This window comes from Pongo pygmaeus, chromosome 13, assembly GCF_028885625.2.
Source record: "Pongo pygmaeus isolate AG05252 chromosome 13, NHGRI_mPonPyg2-v2.0_pri, whole genome shotgun sequence".
Classification (NCBI taxonomy): domain Eukaryota; kingdom Metazoa; phylum Chordata; class Mammalia; order Primates; family Hominidae; genus Pongo; species Pongo pygmaeus.
This window is the reverse complement of record NC_072386.2, coordinates 80,804,188-80,824,729: the sequence shown is the minus strand read 5'-3', so window position 1 is coordinate 80,824,729 and position 20,542 is coordinate 80,804,188. Positions and strand designations below refer to the sequence as shown.

The window sequence follows — 20,542 nt, the reverse complement described above, 5'->3', positions numbered from 1 at the left end:
CGTATTACCACCTGGGACCTCAGGTCAACTCTCAGGGCCTTGATTACTTCATTAGCAAAGTCAGTGGCTGAGAACAGGGGTGTCTTCGTCTCCAGAATTTTGTGTTGCAGCAGTAAGCAGAGAGCTGAGAAGCCCCCAGCCAACACCTCCTTTCCATCAGCTCCTCCACTCGGCTTTCACTCTTGCACCTGGCAGTGACAGGTACTTGTTGTCCTGTGTTGTGGCAGTGAGGGTCCTAGAGGTCCATCACCCTGGAGTTTCCTCCCATTCCTTTGCCCTATCTCAGCCAGCCACCTACAGGCAGGCACAGGTACTCACACTGTCTGCCTCACAGTGGGGAAGATTAAGGCAGGCCCCCAGTATAGCTGGGCTGGCATATCCTTGAGACGGCTTCTGTCAGAAATAGTTTTGTTCTCTCAAACTTGGCCTTGGCAATAGTCAATTTTTCTTACATGCAGGATAAACTGGATTTATCTTCAAAGTTAGCCAGCAATGCTAAACGCTGGTTAAAAAGCAGTTCTCTGCTGGGGCAGAGAAAGCAAGTTCCCATGTGACTCAACCCATGTGAAAGAGGGAAGAGAGAATGTTTCCATCCAGGGTGGTTCATTCACATAAGGGTGACAGCATTCAGGATATAGGGTACTGAACAGGAGGGTTTTTAGTTGTGGTTTTTTTTTTCCGTGTGTTTATGATATAATTTACGCACCGTACAATTCACTCATTTCAAGTGTGCAATTTAATGGCTTTTAATGTATTCATAGAGTTGTGTATCCATCATTACAGTTCACTTGAGAACATTTGCATTATGTCAAAACAAAGCACCCTCCCCCTCTTTCCCACCTCAGCCCTAGACAATCACTCTTCCACCTTCGGATTCTAGGAATTTGCCTCTTCCGGAGGTTTTCCTGAAATAGTTTCATACAACATGTGGTCTTTGATGACTGGCTTCTTTAACTTAGCAGAATGTTTTTAAGGATCATCCACGCTGTAGTATCTTCACCCCTTTTTCGTGCCAAATAATATCCCATTGTGTGGATCTATCACCTTTCATTTATTCATTCATCAGTTGATGAACATTGGATGCTATCTACTTGTTCACAATTGTGAACAACACCCCTTTGAACCTTTGTGCACGTATTTTTGTGGGGATACACGTTCTAACTTCTCCTGGGTATATACATAGGTGTAACATTTCTTGGTCGTGTGGTAACTCTATGTCTAACCATTTGAGGAGCTGGTAGGCTATTCTAAAGCAGCTGTATTACTTCACATTCACATGCACCAGCAATGCATGAGGGGTGCAATCTCAAACAGTCCTTAAAATACAAAGCCAGTACATATATACCATGAAATACTATGCAGCCATAAAAAGGAACGAGGTCATGTCCTTTGCAAGGACATGGTTGGAGCTGGAAGCCATTCTCAGCAAACTAACACAAGAACAGAAAACCAAACACAGCATATTCTCACTTATAACTGAGAGCTGAACAATGAGAACACATGGACACAGGGAGGGGAACAACACACACTGGGGTCTGTGGTCAGGGGCAGGTGGAGGGAGAGAGTCAGGATAAATGGCGAATGCATGCTGGGCTTAATACCTAGGTGATGGGTTGATAGGTGCAGCAAAACGCCATGGCACATGTTTACCTGTGTAACAAAGCTGCACGTCCTGCACGTGTATCCCAGAACTTAAAAATAAAATAAAATTAATTTTTTTTAAAAAAAGCCACTTTGTTTAGAAAACAGTTGGTTAGATCCTTACAATGTTAAACACAGTAACCATATGACTCAGCAATTCCACTGCTAGGTATACATGCAAGAGAAATTAAAACACACATCCATGCAAAAACCTGTAAATGGGTATTAATAGAAACATTATTAATCATAGCCAAAAAGTGAGAGAAGCTAGTCACAAAAACCACTTCTATGAGGTAATAGGGGAGTCAAATTCATAGACAGTGGAGTAGGCGTTGCTGGGGCTGGAGGAGGCAAAGTGCAGAGGAAGGAGGAGCCACTGCTAATGGGTATGAGGTTTCTTCTTGGTACAAGGTAATGAAATTGTTCTAAAATTGGAGAGCAGTGATAATTGCATAGCTTTGTAAATATACTCAAAACGGTTGAACCATACACTTTACAAAGGTGAACTTTATGGTATGTCAACTGTAAATCAATAAAGCTGCTGATAAAGAGGGGGAGCTCAGCTTCATTATTCTGTTTTTCTAGCGTTAGGATTTTCCCTGGACACTTAGGATTTAGTTAATCTCTCTCTCTCTCTCTCACACACACACATATGCACACATCCTTACTCATGCATTACAATCTTCTCCTTTTCTCTTCATCCTTCAAAAATATCAATCAAATGGAAAGTGAGGTTCCCAGTGTAGAGACACTGCCAATCTTACTGAGATCTCAAATAGGTGGAGGCAGAGGAAGGTGGCTGTTAGGGCTTCACTTTCCAGTAACCACAGGGCACTAGGAGCTCACATGAGCCCCCCTCCTCCTATGAGAAATTCATGAAGATGTGAATAAAATGTGATGCCTCAAAAATACACACAAGAGCCCAGCAGCAAAAGCATAAAGAGCACTGAGCCCTGGAGTGGCGAATTCCAGCAGCTGCCCCCAATCTCTAGGCGCTGGTCAGGCTTGGAGTCCGGTCAGGCGTGGAGTCCATCCGGGCAGGCTTCAGAGAGGGACATGGCCGGCTTGTTCACTGTGAGACACAGTAGCAGAGGTAAGAAGCCACATTTGCTCATTTCTGCTGGCCAGCATAATTCCACAAAGCCCCTGACACTGTGACAACATGGAGCTCTCTGGCGGGATGCTTTGAAGACAAAACAGAATAGAGCACAGAGCCCCTCCATGTCTCTCACCTGAGTCCCTACATTCCTCTAGTCAAAACACACATGATCCTAGTCCTTGCCTTTTCCTACACATAAAATAATGTCTAGCTGGGCGTGGTGGCACATGCCTATAGTCTCAGCTACACAGAAGGCTGAAGTGGGAGGACCACTTGAGCCCAGGAGGTTGAGGCTGCAGTTAGTCGTGATTGCGCCACTGCACTCCAGCCTGGGTGACAGAGGGAGACTCTGTCTCAGAAAAGAAGATAATGTATGACCAGTTAGTGATTATGCCTCTGTAATGTATAATCTGTAAGTGTACTCTTACACTTAAGCCTTGATTTGGCTCTGCTTTAATATAACTTCTGAGCAATTTTGATGGGCTTTTGCTCATACTGAACCCTTACCGCCTGTATCCGAGCTATGGGCTGAAACCCTGGCCAGAGACGTTGATAGATCCCCTCTAAAGAGCTGCTCCCAGGCTATTGGCCTCTGTCTGTAGCCCTCAATGAGACTTCTGAATAAAACTCACTTTAATTCTTTAAAAGCTTGATTATTTTACCTTTAGTCGGCACTAGGAAGGAGCAGGCGGGAGCTGTGTCCCATGAAGGCAGGGCTGCATGCGCTGCCGCTTCGGTGATGGGACTGAGCACTCTGCCCAGTGGGCCAGCAACACGGCCAGGATACATGGCTCCATCCAGGCATCTGTGTGGAAAACAAGACCAGGCCCAAAGAGAAGACCAGGGCTTGGGGAGGGTGAAGGGCTGAGCGAAGAGGGAACAGCCGTACACGTGTGTGTCTCACAGACACGAAGCCCTCATGTCATAAAATCCTGGTTTATTGTGATGAAACTGAAAATGCTACATGACAATTGCAGAGGGCAAAGTACTTAGCATTGAATGACACTGAAAATACCCCTGGGTCAGGGCGTGTGGGATGCAGCTAGAGGTGTGTGGAGAGGAACATGGAGCCAAAAAAGAAATACGGACATTCACAGGCCAAGATCCAACTCAGAAGACTAGAAAATGAACAACCCAGCAAACTTAGGATATGGGGAAGGAAGGGAATTCAGAAGGTAATAGCTGCAAGCATCGGCAGACCAGTCCTAGCAAAATGGAGTTTAAAAGGGGGTAAGTCACAAATAAACAACACTAGAAACGAAAGTCAAACATAACTATAGGTAAAGATTTTTAAAATATAATCAATCTTGAAAATAGACAAAATGTAAGTTTTGAGTAGTTGGGAAAATCTGGGAGTACAAAAGTTACCCCTGATAATTCCTAATTTTAACCTAATTAGAAATTAAACAATTGCTAACACAAAATTTTAAGACTCCAAAGGGAGTTTTCTTCCTAAATTTTACATTTTTTTATTTTTTAGAATTTTAAAAAATATATAGATATATGTTTATTATACTTTAAGTTCTAGGGTACATGTGCACAACGTGCAGGTTTGTTACATATGTATACATGTGCCATGTTGGTGTGCTGCACCATTTTTTTTGTTTGTTTGTTTGTTTGTTTTTGAGACGGAGTCTTGCTCTGTCACCCAGGCTGGAGTGCAGTGGCACGATTTTGGCTCACTGCAACCTCTGCCTCCCAGGTTCATGCCATTCTCCTGCCTCAGCCTCCCGAGTAGCTGGGACTACCGGTGCCCACCACCATGCCAGGCTAATTTTTTGTATTTTTAGTAGAGACAGGGTTTCACCATGTTAGCCAGGATGGTCTCGATCTCCTGACCTCGTGATCCACCTGCCTCGGCCTCCCGAAGTGCAGGAATTACAGGCGTGAGCCACCACGCCCGGCCACAAATTATTTTCTTTAAGTTTTCAAAACAAATGAAGCTTCTGCCAAATTTGTAGATGTCTGGGTCTAGATGCCTCATTTAACTTTCTTCCCTTTCCTGCACATCTTGTGCTAAGCAACACTTATTTTATAAGATTTCTTAAAGGACCATGATTATTATATGATTATCTGCCCAGAATTACCCCCCTTTCCATCCTGTTTACCTGGTGCATGCTATTATTCCTTTCTCCCTCCCTCCGTTCTTTCCTAATCCAGGGGTTATCCCTGCTGCAAGAATCGTTGCCATCTCTACACAGGAGTTCTGCACAGGGAGACGGCCCATATATTAATCACGTTAAGGGGCTGGGCACGGTGGCTCACACTTGTAATCCCAGCACTTTGGGAGGCCGAGGCAGATGGATCGCCTGAGGACAGGAGTTTGCGACCAGACTGACCAACATGGTGAAACCTTGTCTCTACTAAAAATTCAAAATTAAACAGGTGTGGTGGCGCATGCCTGTAATCCCAGCTACTCAGGAGGCTGAGACAGGAGAATCTCTTGAACACAGGAGGCAGAAGTTGCAGTGAGTCGAGATTGTGCCATTGCACTCCAGCCTGGGCAACAAGAGAGAAACCCTGTCTCAAAAAACAAAAACAAGAACAAATAAATCATGTTAAGCAGTTTAGCAGGAAAATCCACTCATCCTGAAACTGCCTTTGAAACAGTAGGGTAGAATAGAATTGTCCTACCCCTGAGTAAAAAAAATAAACTTACAAACTCCCCTTGGCAGACTTCAAATACCTACTGCCCACTTGTTCTGGAGGCTCTGCATTGCGGGTAATATTCCTCTGGAGGAATGAGATTCGTTCTTTCAGTGGGGTAGCAGGTTAGACCTCTATACATCTTACATGGGTGTTGGGCTTTAATCAGTACATGGGGCAAAAAATGACCTGCAGTTTCCTGAAGTTTCTCTTCAGGAATATTCTCCAACTTGGGGATTGCTACTCAATGAGTCTAGTACACTTCTTTCTCTCTACAGGGGTGAGAAGTCCCTTTCTTCACTGGAAGGCCCATACAATATGTGACCAAAATAGGCATTTTTAGGCCAAGAGAAACTATCCAGTGTTGTGACATGGTCTGTTATGAAAAATTAGCTGTGAGTGTGTCTACTGGTAAGAGAGTAAAAGGAATGCATTTAAAACCTGATTTCACTTGTGCCTCTGCCACTTTTTCATGGGATCTGTGGCTTTATTGAGGACTTTTTTCTAAGAACATGAACAAATAAATTGTAATCATCAAACAATATAGGCAGTATAAATAAAATGTTTAAGATTCCTCTCATTCTTCTTCAATCTTCCTTCTCCAGGTCAGGAGACCTATGTCTTTCTCTATATTCTTACAAACATGTAATATGTAGAATGTCTGTTTTTATGTCATTCATCACTTTTTTTACATTTTTATTTATAATTGTGGTAAAATACACATGATGTAGAATTTGCCATCTTAAGCATTTTTTAAATGTATAGTTGAGCAGTGTTAAGTATATACACACTGCTGTGCAACCAATCCCCAGGATGCTTTCACCTCGCAAGACTGAAATTCTGTGTCTGCTAGATACTAACCACCTGTTTCCCCACTGCCCCAGCCCCTAGAAACTACCCTTCTACATTCTGTCTCTACGAATTTGACTCTTGTCTTATGAGTGGAATCATACAGTCTTTGTCATTTGGTGACTGGCTTATTTCACCGAGCATAATGTCCTCAAGGTTCATCCATGTTACATAGCATATGTCAGAATTTCCATGTTTTTAAAGGCTGAATAATATTCCATTGTATGAATGGACCACATTTTGCTTCTCCACCCATCTGTCGATGGACACTTGGGTTGCTTCCATCTTTTGGCAAGTCATTCCAGGCCTTTGAACAGTATTTCTGGAAGAAAACTTTACCCAATCCAGTCAACTCTGGAAGTGAAGAGCATATCCTCCCATATCTTCCTGCATTCATTTATCCATAAGTGCATTCCGTTAGAGAGTATCTAGTGCACGCCAGGCAATAGGGGGCTTGTTTCACAGGAGGCGATAAAATGGACATGATCCTGACGTCATGAAGCATTAGTGGCTTAGACAGAATATAAAGTGAAGGAATAGGGGTGTGAGACAGGCTCTGAAAAAAATGGGCCGTGTCAATGACAGAGACAATGGGAGGGTCAAGGATGGTATACTGAGAAGCTGATAGTTAAGCTGAGACTGGTAGGGTATGGAGCAAGGCATGCACATGAGTGTTTTTGGTGTGGGTGCAGGGCTTCTCATTAGAGAAAATATGCTGAAGTGGAAAAAAAGCATACAGAAGGCACAGAAGAGGCTGGCATGGCAGGTGCACAATGCGGGTGCCCTGCAGGGACAGAGGCAGGAGATGGGCATGGAGGGGGAAGGGTGGACCAAGGTGTGAACTCGGAGGATATTCCATACGGAAAGCATATTCTGAAGGTTTTAAGCGAGGGTGTGGCAAGACTGTAGATATGTTACAAAATATTAACATGGGAGAAGAATAATTTGAAGGGGAACAGGTGTGGAAGCAGGAAGGTCATTAGGTGGCTACTGCAAGAGTCCAGGCATGAGATAAAGAAGGATGGATCTGGGGTTGCAGCAGTGGTACTGGGAAAAAGTGGGTGAACCTCAGATATATTTTGCAATTAAAATATATTTTAATTTTAATTTTAATATATTTAATTTAATTTTAAATATATTTTAATTTTATTTTTTAATTTTGCAATTAAAATGGGACTTGGGGGTGAATTGGATGTAGGAAGTAAGGGAGGGAGGAGATGAAGATGATGTCCTTCTTTGGTCTAGAACACTTTGTTGTATTCCCCAGTATGGGGGCTTAGGTAGGCCCAACGCACACAACACATTTTTGTGGGCTTGAGCCCCTGCTCCTGCTTCTAAGTCCAAGAGCTGCAGAATGCTGGCGCCTTAAGCACCTTTGCTTTTCCCTAAACCTATGGGTTAGAGGATCTCTTGTGTAAACAAATGTCTGCAGGTAGGGATGCTCAGTGGCAACTCTGTTTGGCCATCCCAGGGGTGTCTGGACAACAGCATATGCAAAATAGCCCAGAGGTACGGGGACATTCTATTTGGTATTTCACCCTCCATTTTGCTAAGTCACGTGATGACTTCATTCATGACCCATATGAACTATTTTTTCAGATGTTTGAAGTCATAAGACATGAAGAGAGAGAAAAGAACTTGAAAACTAGAGAAGTAGAAGAAACATTTGAGGCTTTATCATGCTTCAATTTTCTGTGTTTTAGACCCATCAGTTCTTACCTTAAAAATGAGAACATTTTATTAAATTTCCTCAAGTTTCCTTCCAGCCCTACCAATTCATGACTCCATAGAGTAATTGTCTATTTCTAGGGACAATAAGATCATGTGAGTTTTTCAAAACAAGAACAATAACCTTGTATCAACAAAAAACTCAAACTGAAAATGAAATACATTTGCATTTGTGGAACCTAAAACATGTAGAAGTACTACAGTAGATAAGTCACTTCTTTTTTATTTTTTTTTTCCAAATTGAAATGTAGGAGTTCTGCTTCTGAATGCGATGAAATAGTTTGTAGCAGACCAATGTTCTTGCCCAGAGCCACTGAAAAAGCCAGATAAAATGTAAGAAGCTGTGGAAATGCCCTGAAGAGCCATACAGGCAGCTCACAGGAGCCACTTCCTCAGAGCCCACATCCAAGAGGAGTGTGTGGCATGAAGAGGAGCTTTAATGGGCTGCTTGTTACTTTGGAACATCTGCCAATTTTGGCAGATGGGGCAAGAGGCTGAGAACATCACCATCTTGGACAGAAGCAGGCTGTGGAGAGGCCCAGAAGCCAGCAGAGCTTTCAGAAATCTCACAGACCTAAAAACAGACTTTGGATCTAAGGACTAGGGGGATGGGGACAGCATTTGCAGAGAACAGGGTGAGAAGGAGGGGGGCAGTGAAGACAGGCATTTGCTGAACTGTTTACCTGAATGGTAAGAGACTAAGAGAATTAACAGGAAGCTGCAGGAAATGCAAAAACAACTGTAGTACATAACAGGGAGAACCGTAAGTTATGAGTTCATCAGATACTCTCTACAGGGGAGTCCTGTGTGACCTCGGCCCAGGAGCCACGCTGCATGAATGTAAATTGATTACACAAGCAGTTGTAAGTCATGGATATCTTGCTTGAAGTATTCCACAGATAGATATTCTCCAAGCAAATATTATTAGTCTTTTTGCCTCAAAGCCCAGAATTATGCCTTAATTTATTTCCTCTAGGACCTTCCCTTCACCTTCCCATAATAGAAGGAAAAATGCAACACAGCCCAACTGCTTCAATTCTGTTCTTCATGGTGCTTCAGGGAGAAACTCAAACCAGACCACTTGGGTTTTGAACCTGGCACTCCATCTGAATTTAGACATGTTACTTTCAGATGTGCTACATCTGAAAAAAAAGCAATAATAGTACATACATAGTAGAATTGTTATGAGCATTAAATGAATTTTGTTAGCTTTGCACGCCGTAAGCACTCACTCAGTATTTATTACCACTATTATTGGCTTATCTGAATTAATACCAATATCAAGTAGAAGCAGCATAAGTGCGTTTAGCAAAAGCATAACTGGTTCTTGGGAAGCCTAAATTGAGGGCTTCATGGGTATTGATGTGGAAATATACCCAGACTGTGAATGCCATTAGCATAGCCCTTCAAGTCCTTCACCCATGTAAGCTGGATATGTTCAGATAAGTGTTTGCGATGCTCCAACCAGATGTAGGAAGGGCAGCTGGTGAGTCCTGGGGAACATCGTCCTGGCACCATCAGGGCTTTAGATGTGGCATGGGCTTTCTTGCCAACTCATCTGGTGTCCTCAGCTGGCAGGAGGATCTGGCTGTGTGCAGGGCCCTTCTGCTTGCTACACACCTCTGTGCTAATATCCTTCACACTAAGCACACCATTCAGCTGCTGAAGTCCATGCCTGTGAGTCCAACAAAGTAGGTGCATGTCAGCATCCAGGAGCTCTGCGAGGATAGGACAACAGCAGCCCAGCTAGTTGGAACACAGGTGTGCAAGCATCTCAGAGGACCAGTGGTGCATCTGACTGGGTCGGTTGAGTGGAAGGCAATCCAGAATGTGGCTGCTGTAGCTGCTTTGTTTTTTCTTTATTTCCATTATAGAAGTTACAATACTTGTTGAAAAAGAAAATCACGTAATAATCAAAAGCATAAAGAAGCAAATTAAAATTACCTTTAATTCTACCATCCAGTGGGTCTGTTTTCTGAAAACGTGATTCATTTTGGTTTCTAAACTGTTTGTAGTACTAGAGTTTTTGCTTTGTTTTTGTTTTTCAAAATCATGGCAAATGAATGCATGAAAATTTATCCCTAGATTCCAAACTTCCAGTAATTAAATGTATGTGTCTTGTCTGCAATACAATTCATCCAAGGTGAATAAAAAATTGACAGTGATTTTGGTAACAATTCACTTGTTACCAAACAAACGGCAGGTCATTTGTAATACATTCAGTGGCACCCTCACCCCTGTTCTCTCAAAGGAATTTCAGTCTTGCCTCGGTCAGAATTAAAAGGTAGATAAGCTGTCAGCCTACAAGCTTCCTGGTCTAATTAATTTGGGGACAGCAATGCTGTGAGACAGTAATAAGCATCTGTTTTCTTTTTCCATTTTCTCATGAGGTTATCAATTCCTTTTTCTGTACATGTCAACTGCAAACCTGAGAATAGACTTCAAGGGAAAACTTGGAACAATGCATACTTTCTAAATAAAAAAAGAAAAGAAATGAAAAATGAAGAAAGGAAGAAAAAGGAAGGAAGGGAGGGAGGAAGGAAGGAAGGAAGGAGAAACAAAAAGAAGAAAGAAATAAAAGAAAGAGCAGATACAATGCTGCTCATTTCTTCTTTCAATATTTCATATTTAAAGTGAAATCTGCTGCTTTTTACTGTGCATATTTGTTCTTTGACCACACTAGTGTTTTGCGAAACTTAAATTATTTGGATTTTAGAAACACCAATTAGGTCACCATGGATGCTACACTATTTCTTTTCCCAAATATTCATTTCCCTTACAAAGTGGCAATTGGCATAAATTGTAATGTTGGAAGTACACAGACTTGAGATTGGAAGGGAGTGAAGTTGCTCAAGGTCATTTAAGTTGTTGATTTTATCTCCTAGGACTTCTACGTTCTGTCCTTCTGCAGCCATCTAAAATCAGCCAGAAAGGTTTAGGATCCCATTTCCTGTTCTTGCATCGGCTGTCCCAGCTGCTGTTCCTCTCTCTGCAGTAAGAGGGTGTTTCTCTCCCTATTCAAGAGGAATGCCAACACTTGAGGTTTGGATTCCATCTTTTCCTGTCCCTTCTGCATCATTATCTTCTCTGCCCAATAGTAACAGCACCTGCCATAGCTAAAGACAGACCAGAAAGAACTCTCCTGAGAACTCATACCCCTTCGTAGGTACCTCCCCTCCCCTCTCCTTCCCTTTAGGGACCTTCAAAAGCAGCTATTTTGTTCTCCTCTTTCACTTTGATCTTTTATTTCTAGCTTTGTAATATACTGTTTTTGTCTCCACCATTCCATTACAAACTAGAATTTTAGACTCCAGAAGTTCTTCAAGAGCTTTTTATGTTGATTTTATATATTTTTTCTATTAATGAATCTAGACACACACACGTACACTTTTTAGCCATTTGCATTCTTGATGTCTTATGTTGATTGCCAATGCTGATGCCTCTCAAATCAAAAACTTATAACCATACTTTTGTTTCAAGCCCTGGGCCAGTATCCAATTTCTTAGTAGACCTGAGCATCTGGATCTAGACAAGTCTAAAACCTAACTCATGATTTCCTCTGTTTGAGTCCACTAGACTTGCTCCTAAAGCTGACCCTTTACACACATAACTCATATGTGGTGAGTAAAGCCACCATCCCACCTGCTGTTCAACAACACACCTCAGGGTGATTCTAGGTGCTGCTCCCTAGCCTCTCGATTCCATCAGTCACTCACCCAACCCTACGGATTCTGTTCTAAAATATCTCACTTTATTACTTTGTTACAGGTTCCCACCCTTTCTTACCATTCACATTTTAAAAACCCATTTACAATAATCATGACATACAACATTCAAGAAAATAGCATAAAATTCACATATATATTAGGTTGGTGCAAATGTAATCATGTTTTTTTTTGTTTGTTTGTTTGTTTTTTTTGCACCAACCTCATAGTATATCAGAAACAGCCAAGTAACCAGTCCTCAGGTCAAGCAAAAGAACATTCCTCAAATTCTGGAAGGTTCTGAGTTTTCTCTTCTGGGTAACATCCTCTTCCTCCTTCTGAAGGCAATCCCTAGACCAGTTTAAGAGTGATCACTTCTTTACTTTTCTCCTAGTTTCCTCTCTGACACATGCCCTGAATTTCCCTCTCTGTGAATGGTATGTATTCTCTTCCTTGATTTTCATTTCATTTTATTTTTTCATTCACAGTTATGAATGAGTTCGAGATTCATCTATGCAGCGAAGCACAGTTGTTGTTGTATAGGGTTCCATGGCATTAATACAGAGCATGCTTTTTTCCCATTTGTCACTTGGGGGACACTAGGTTATTCCTAGTTTAGAGTGGATCATAACACCACTGCCTTCAGGACGCACTGCAGTTCCACTCTCTCGTATGTGTCTGAGAAACTTAGGGTGCATTCCTTGGAGTGGGATCCCAATCTCAATTAGGGATGGTCCCAATTACCTACACTACCACTACCTGCAGTGGAAGTACAGCATGAATTCTTCAGTGATTTCTGCAATAGCAAATGAATCCTTCTCTTTTTCCTTTCACCTTCGATGTCAAGGATCTTCCCAAGGTGCAGATCTGATGATGCCACGCTTCTGCATGGCATCTTTTTAATGACTGCCCTCCACCCTTGGACAATATTTATATTTTCTAGCAATGGCATTTAGGACTGATTGTGATCAGAGATCTGTCCTCCAATCCAGACTCCCACCTTGCCATTTGCTTACCTTGGTGGTATACATCACCCTTACAGAAGTGCTCCCAGCTACTGCAACATGAAAGCATGTCTTCAAGAGCTGACCCTTTTACACGCTATTCTTCATTTATATCAAATCCTTACGGAAGACATTCCCTTATCTCCAGCCTGAGTCCAGTGCAAGTCCCCAGGATTCTGAAATCTCTCCAGGCATTCATTTATTATAGCAGCTATCAAGTTGTATTGGAAGTATCTGTTTACATTGAATTCATTCATATCCTGCCTTCTTATACAAAAGGGTTGGATAGATGAAATACAATAGAGATGGAACCATATAAGCAGATAAGTGTAGCTAGACTACAGTTTAAAGAGGGGAACATTGGAAATTAGACAGACAAGCTATGGGATTTCATGTGGTCATTAAAATTGGGTCCCAGAAAGACACTAAGGACAGGGACCACAAAGCAGGTGTGCGCCTTCACCAGATGGTGGGAATGGGGGCTGTGTATTCCATCTCTGAATTGCCAGTGCCTGACACCTCTTCAGAGCATTAGGATCACGTGGGTGTTGAAGTGGATGCCCAGGTAACAGGCACCTTTAGAATTGCCATGACCTCATTCATGTGCTGCAGAATGATGCTGGTGTACATGGCTAGACATCTGAAGTATTTGGAAGAACAAGTGCCATTTACAAGCTGCAATTGCTAACTAAACGGTCTGTAGGGACAATCCATCATCAGCTGTCACAAAGACTGAGCAGGCTTAGGAGGTGGGAGCAACTAACAGGGCAACGATGGAGGGCCTTTTAAAAATTAAATAAACACGAAGAAAAATTTAAACAGTCAGCTAAAATAACTCTTGTTGTTCTTAAATATTTAGAGCTTCCAGTTTTATAACTTTTTCCACAAGGTTAGAAGAAGAACACTCAGGATTTAGGAATCTGTCTAATAATAACTGTCTTCAATGACGTAGGGAGGACGGGCAGGTAGAAAGTGATTTGTTTTGAGACCAGCATCCTAAACTAGGTTCATTCACAACCATTGTCTAAGAGGCTGCCATTCACACAGAAGAGACGCCAGGGAAGAGCAGCTCCTGGAAACTGCATCCCCTTCCTTCCGTCTGCTTACCAAGTCCTGACCACATTATGGGGACCAACAAAATTTACCCTGCCTTGTTCCCTTCAAATGTGATTTGGGAAATCAGGAAATTTTTATCTGGAGCCAGTAAGAGACGGTTTTATTTATTCTGATTTCTCTTGGGAGATGCATTCGATGGAAGACATCAATATTCTTTTATATCGTGCAGCCCGACATGCTAAAGTCTTGTTAATGAACACTTTCCCATCTGGCAGTTTCTCCATAGCAGTTCCATGCCTGGTGGTGATGGAAAGGTTTCTCAGAACACTTAGGTTTTTTCAGCCAGCCAGACAAATAGCATCCTGTAGGCTAACTTAAAGCTTGTTTTTTGGTTATATTGCTGTAACAGGTGAGTCTTAAATCCCCAAATTCTAAGAAAATAAAGCCTGAGGGCAAGGAGGACGTATTTGACACCATAGCTCACTTAAAGGTAAACCAAAATATGCCTGGAGAACAAAACAGAAACTGAGCATTACCTTAGAATAATAATTATTATTATTATTGAGACAAGGTTTTGCCGTGTCACCCAGGCTGGAGTGTACTGGCGCTATCAGTGTTCACGGCAGCCTCAACCTCCTGGACACAAGTGTTCCTCCCTCCTCAGACTCCCAAGTAGCTTCCCTTTAGGATTTAAGGAAAAATGCTGAGTTAATAGATGGCACAAAGAAGGCCAGGATTACTCTGGAACCCATCACCCTGAGCCTTCACAACAACATGAGCTCTCCTGGTGGATACCACCTTGCTCCTCCTCAGTGTGATAGGAGCCACATGACTGAGCTCAGCCTTCAGACTGATCAATCCCATCTGTGGCCCACATGCCTCATCCCCATCTACATCCATCCCCAATAGACATCCGAGGGTGCTACTCCAAATGTCATGCCCCCAAGTCCTGTGCAAGTTCTTATCTGACCCTATGGCGCATCCCTCCCCTCCACCTCCATCTTCTGGCCAGCCTGAGTACAGTGCATGTCCCCAGGATTCTGCCCTGTGTCCTATCAAGTTCTCCTCTGATCTTTGCTCTCACCTTTTGACACCTGGCTGTTCTCTGGGAACACCCTGTCACTGCAGATGCAGGGTTTTTTTCTCACACACTGCCTCTATCAGGATCAGGAAGTGGGGTTGGTTTCTCCTCTTTCTTATGTTCCTTCCAAACCTTTCTTCTCCCTCTCTCCTAACCAGAAGTCCCTGATGATCAAGGATGTGTCTCACTGGCCTCTGCCATCCCCTGCCCTGGTTATTGCCATTGTCTCCTTACTTGATCCTTCTCAGTCATTTCAGACACTAGATCCAGCCACAGCTTTGTGCACACTCCATCCTGATCATGATCTACATTGTGATCATCATCTACACTGTTGTTTCCAACCTCATGGATGCCTAGGGTGGCCATATGTCATGGTTTCTCTTGGAGTGTCCTGGCTTAGGCCTATTGTCCTGAAGTAATTATCGTCGGCACCACTTTCATTCTCATGCCTCCCCATTTGGAAGATAAATTATATTGGTGGTCTTGTGGTCGGCCAGATATCTACTCCTCTGTCACTGCTTTCTCTTCATCTATGTTCTCCTCCCTCCCACTACCACCAGTCATTCCTCCATCATATCTGGGATCTTGGGCTCACCAATATATAGGATCTCAACTCTGAGCATTCAAAACATGAGTGTTGCCTCCTATTCTTTCAATTCCAAAGCAATTTAAACTTCACTGAGATCTTCCATTTGACGATCCCTTCACTCCCTCTGTGGACTGTCATTATAATCAACTTCCCGATGCCCTCTACTCCAGTAGAATTCCCTGCCAAACCCTAACCTGCTTTAGTGAAAGTATCTTTCTTCCTTCTGTCTGTGTCCAAGCAGAACTTGATTTTAAAACTATCAATCACTCAACCGGACTGACTGGTTTCATCTTAAATCATGACTATAAACCTCAAATGAGCAATGATTCTACAGACCAATCCTATTCAGGTTCCCCCAATTGCAGTCTGCCAGTGTGTCAGGCAGTGGTCTTGAAGACAGAGAAATAGAATTTACCTCATCTGAACGACAGAAAGAAAATAGATTAGAAAAAAAAAAACAAAGAGAGCCTCAGGAACCTGTGGGACTCTGACAGAAGATCCAACATTCATATTTTTGGAGTCTCAGAAGGAGAGGAGACCATGAGGCTGAAAGAGTATTCAGAGACATAAGGTTTATATATTTTGTTTATATAAACAAAGGTTTATATATTTTGTCAAATTTTGGGAGTTTTCTGGTGTTGTATCTTTGAATACTCTTTCTTTGTTTACATATTTTGTTCAGCTTTTTGAATAAATCCCAAATAGAATACACCTAAAGAAATCCATGCCAAGATATGTCATAATTACACTTTTGAAATCCAAAGACACAGAAGAAACTGTTAAAAGCAGAGAGAGAGAAATGACACACCACTTGTAGGAAAACACCCACTCAAATGACAGCAGATTTCTCAACAGAAACCACAGAGGCCAGAAGAAAGTGGTACAGCATTTTTCAAGGGCTGAAAGAAAAGGATTGTCCACAATGAAGTCTAAACCCGCTGAAATTATCCTTCAGGAAAATAAAGACGTTTTCCTATAAAGGACAACTAAAAAAATTGTCTCTAAAAGACCTACCCCAAATGATTGCTAAAGGTAGCTCTTCAAACAGAAAGGAAAAGCTGAAAGGAAGAATATTGGAGTTATCGGAAAGGAGGAAGGAACGGTGGAAAAGGCAGGTAGACCGAGACACAAATGAGACTAGGCTTTTGTCTGTGAGTTTTAGAAACCATATTTGATGAGTGAAACCAATATAACACTATCTGATACTCAAGATGATATTTAAAAATGGGACCATAAAGAGGCCTAAATGGAAGTTAGGATTCCACATTTCACTTGAAGTCATAAAATACAAGATCTAATATTACTCATTAAAAAACAACAACAACAACAACAAAAGAAAACCTCCTGTCTCAACCTCATCTTCCCCTTCACTACTTTTTCATCTCTCTGACATTTTGCAGCAATGCTTCTTAGAAGAGCTTCACTCACCATCCCACCCTGATTTTGTTTCCCTTCATACCACTCCATTCAAAAGGATCTTTTCAAAGTCCTTTGCAATTCTGGCAAGAATAGACAGCTGATATTTTCCCAAATTGTCTTTGAGTAATCAAAGGCATTTTCCTGTCAGCTCTCTCTGATGTCAGGATTATTCAGAATATGTATTTTCTGAGTCATCCTCCCTCACTGCCTTTGGTTCCTTGACAATGGAGCTATACACGTTAAAGCACAAATACTCCTAATATTTCATACGCTGGCTTGGATTTCATCATTCCTAACAATTTGCTGCTACCTTGAAATTAAAACCTGCTTACATCTACTAAAGGCTCAGTTTTAAAACAGCACTTGAACCAGACAGTCAGTCCTGTGGGGAATGACATAATTGCCCAAAGAACCAAGCCGCAAGCTTTTTACTGTACAAAGAGTGAACATTTGCAAGGGTTAAGACTTGTTCTATTTTCACTCTTAATTTTTTTGATGCTACACAAAATTATGGCACTCCCAGATATGGGGCAAAATTAGAGTCTTCTTATTTTTTCTTATGATGACAGAACTTTGAACTGAGCTATTTTGAGTTCAGTATTTTGAGTATTTCAAGATAAGTTTCAATTTGTAAAGACGCACATCTCAGTACAGAGCAACCTCCAGAGGAATGAGATCCATCTGAAGCTTAGGAATCCTGTTTTGCCCAAACACAATGAAAAGGAAAGGAAATGAGAATGTATGGGTATATGTATGAAGTGTGTGTGTGTGTGTGTGTGCGCATGAGAGAGAGAGAGAGAGAAGCAAATTAGAATGAAAAGATACACTTGAAAAAATCCATTGGCCTGAGTTTAAATGTCCACTCAAGCAAGTCACGTAGCTCCTCTGAGCCTCATGTGTGAAATAGGAGGATAATGCCAATCTTGCAGGATTATGGGGACGCTGTCCATGTTGATCATCAAACCTTGCTGACCTCTGTTCTCCATGAGGAAGACTCAAAGACTAGCTATTTCTGGCTTTGTTGGGGTGTTGGGGTGCCACGTGACTCATTGTGGTCATGAGTTAGGAACAGAGAGCACCTCAAGGATGTGCATTTGATTTTCAATGTGAGGTCACACAGAGCTCTTTGGCCTGCCACATGGCCAGCATTCAAACTGGTGCCTTTTGGCCTGGCCTCTGAGCAGCAGTGATGAGCAGGGAGCCTTGCCAATGTGCATTGTCATGTTCCATGGGCTGGAATGAAATTTTGGTTGTTCCAAACCCTGAGATGTTCAGTCCTATGTTCCCAAGGCATTATCAAATTTCTGCCATATCAGGTGCCTGTTGCAGTGATGGAGGCCAGAGACGCTCATTAGGCAGGGACGTGACAAATGCTGCTGTTGCTCTTGCTGTGAAATCCATTCTTACTGATTCTTCCCTGGCTTTAGGAGAGTGTTGCAAACTCCTCATACCAACCATCCTCACATAACCCCCTTCTGTTAAAGTCTTTGATGGACCCACATTCATGTGAAGACAGAGAACCAAGTTGATTTTCCAACAGGCACTGGGAGTCAACCCAAGTTATTTGCTTATTGGGTGGAGGCAAGTAGCCTTAACCCTCATGGTAACCCTGTGACAGTGCAAGTTTAGGTAAGATGCCATTGTGGTGTCTCCCTTCTCTGCCAGACTCCATTCTCATTGCACTGACCTTGCAGTGAGACAGCCCTGAATCCTGTGCTGTTGAAGATGTGAGGCCCTCCTAAACGGCCTGCTTTATGGAAGGATTTTTGGTACTCCCATCACCACATCCACAGAGAAGCCAATTGTAGGCTAAGGGATCAGGGGCTGTGATACTGCTGTGTGCTGTGATACTGTGTGCAGCGAGCTGCTCTGCATTGCCAAGGCCTTATGCTTGCTATAAACACCATTGTTGACAGCTCTGCTCTTTGCCAGGGTGCTAATGGTCATGGTGGAGGGCAATGAGCAGACAGGAACCACCCTGGCCATGGCTGGTCTTCACATCCCTCCACCTGCAGGGAGCCATGGACCCTTCTACTGCTGACGCTAGGAGACCAGCCAGACACCACTGCTGACTCCACCCATGCTCCCTGCACTTGTTCACACCTGCCACACGAATCATCCCAGAAAATGACTTCCACATGTCACCTCTGTGTTCCTCTCATGGTTCTCCATGCTTTGAGAGCACAGGCAAACTCCCTGTGTCAGTCAGCTAGGGTTGCTGTGACAGAGAGCCACAGCCTAGTGGTTTAAACTGCAGAGATTCATCATCTCACAGCTCTAGAGGCTGCAAATCTAAGATCAAGGTGTTGGCAGGTGGGTTCCTTCTGAGGCTGTGAGAGAGAATCTGTACAGGTCTCTCTTCTGGGGGTTTGCTGGCAGCCTGTGGGTTCCTTGGTGTGTGAACGCATCACCCTGACCTCTGTCTCTGTTCTTGGCATTCTCCATGTTTGTGTCTGTCCTTGTGTCTGAATTTCCCCTTTTTACAAAGACACTAGTAAGATTTGATTAACCACCCACTCCCCCGCCCCTGCCCCCGACCAACCCACTTGCCAAGGACCAATTCTAAATTGACTGCATTGACAAAACCCTATTTCCTAATAATGCTACATTCTGAGGCACTGGGGGTTAGGACTTCAACATATGTATCTTAGGAGGGGGTGCAGTTCAGCTCAAAACACTCCCACGGTTGAGCAATCCAGGCTCTCCACCAGGTTTTCCAACCTTCCTTTTCCATCTTATATTCTGAATTGTAATATGCTTTCCCACCGCGCCTGGGTAGCCAGACTGCTCGAACACTTCTCTGCCTGGGGGTCTAAGCCGTCCTTCTCAGGTCTATCCATCCTTTAACATGTAGCTAAATCATTTTTGTGGAGGGTGTTGAGATTCCTTCAACCTTGGTGATATGGGTGAACGCACTGAATTCAATTTTTTGCATATACAACAGGTTGGGCAGCTACTCACAGGTTTTCTTGCAATTATCCTATCTTCCAGGACAGTATCATCCCTAGACCTCAGCAAGAGAGACCACTGAGTGAGGCATCCATGGAACCCAAGGAAGAGGCCTATGAAGAACCTGCAGTCACCTTCTAGACCATTATCCCTTACCAAACTGTGTCCCCTCCAGAGCTGAGGACTGGATGTTCCCATGTTGACACCTCCAGCGGGAAAGAAAATTCTAGATTCAGCTCTGGGTGTCCAAGTCATTATGGAGGCGTATTTGTCAAGGTGGAAGAAAAGGACATATTCTATTTAGCAGTTTGTAAGTTTGATCGATAACTTTAAAATATTTGGACCTATGGTGTGGGCGCCTTTTGCCTCTTAATCAGGGTTGGGTAGGAGTAGAACTTGCTACAGGCAACCTCTTTCCCCACCTGCTGCACTCCTGTATTATGACATGAGATTTTTTAAAGATAAATGCAAACTTAACTGAAAGGAAGTTGGTCCTTCCTGGCCCTTCAGCATAGTTTTAGCTGCTCCTGTTTTGTTCTGATATCATTATTCTTCCACTCTCCTATTTTGTGCTGAAGTAATAAGATGTTTCCCCGGGAGTATGCATTTGTCCCAATAAAAGGACTTTTAGTGAACCAATCGAACAAGTCCCCAAAACCCACCTCCAATTCACAATGATAGTCTCACCATGCAAGAGGAAAGGTGGTTTTAGGTGCAGCAGCTTATGGGGTGAGACATGGGAATGAGGCTCCTGCGTCTTACATGGCACCCACTCTT

General features: G+C 42.8%; 1 long non-coding RNA gene across 1 annotated transcript; it reads left to right on the top strand.

The window, feature by feature from the left end:
* The first annotated feature begins 1,984 nt into the window (after positions 1-1,984).
* LOC129044363 (uncharacterized) lies at positions 1,985-20,113 on the top strand. The gene is made up of 3 exons (XR_008504659.1): positions 1,985-2,052; positions 10,849-11,005; positions 19,808-20,113. It is a non-coding gene; the product is annotated as an uncharacterized LOC129044363 (long non-coding RNA).
* The last annotated feature ends 429 nt before the right edge of the window (positions 20,114-20,542 follow it).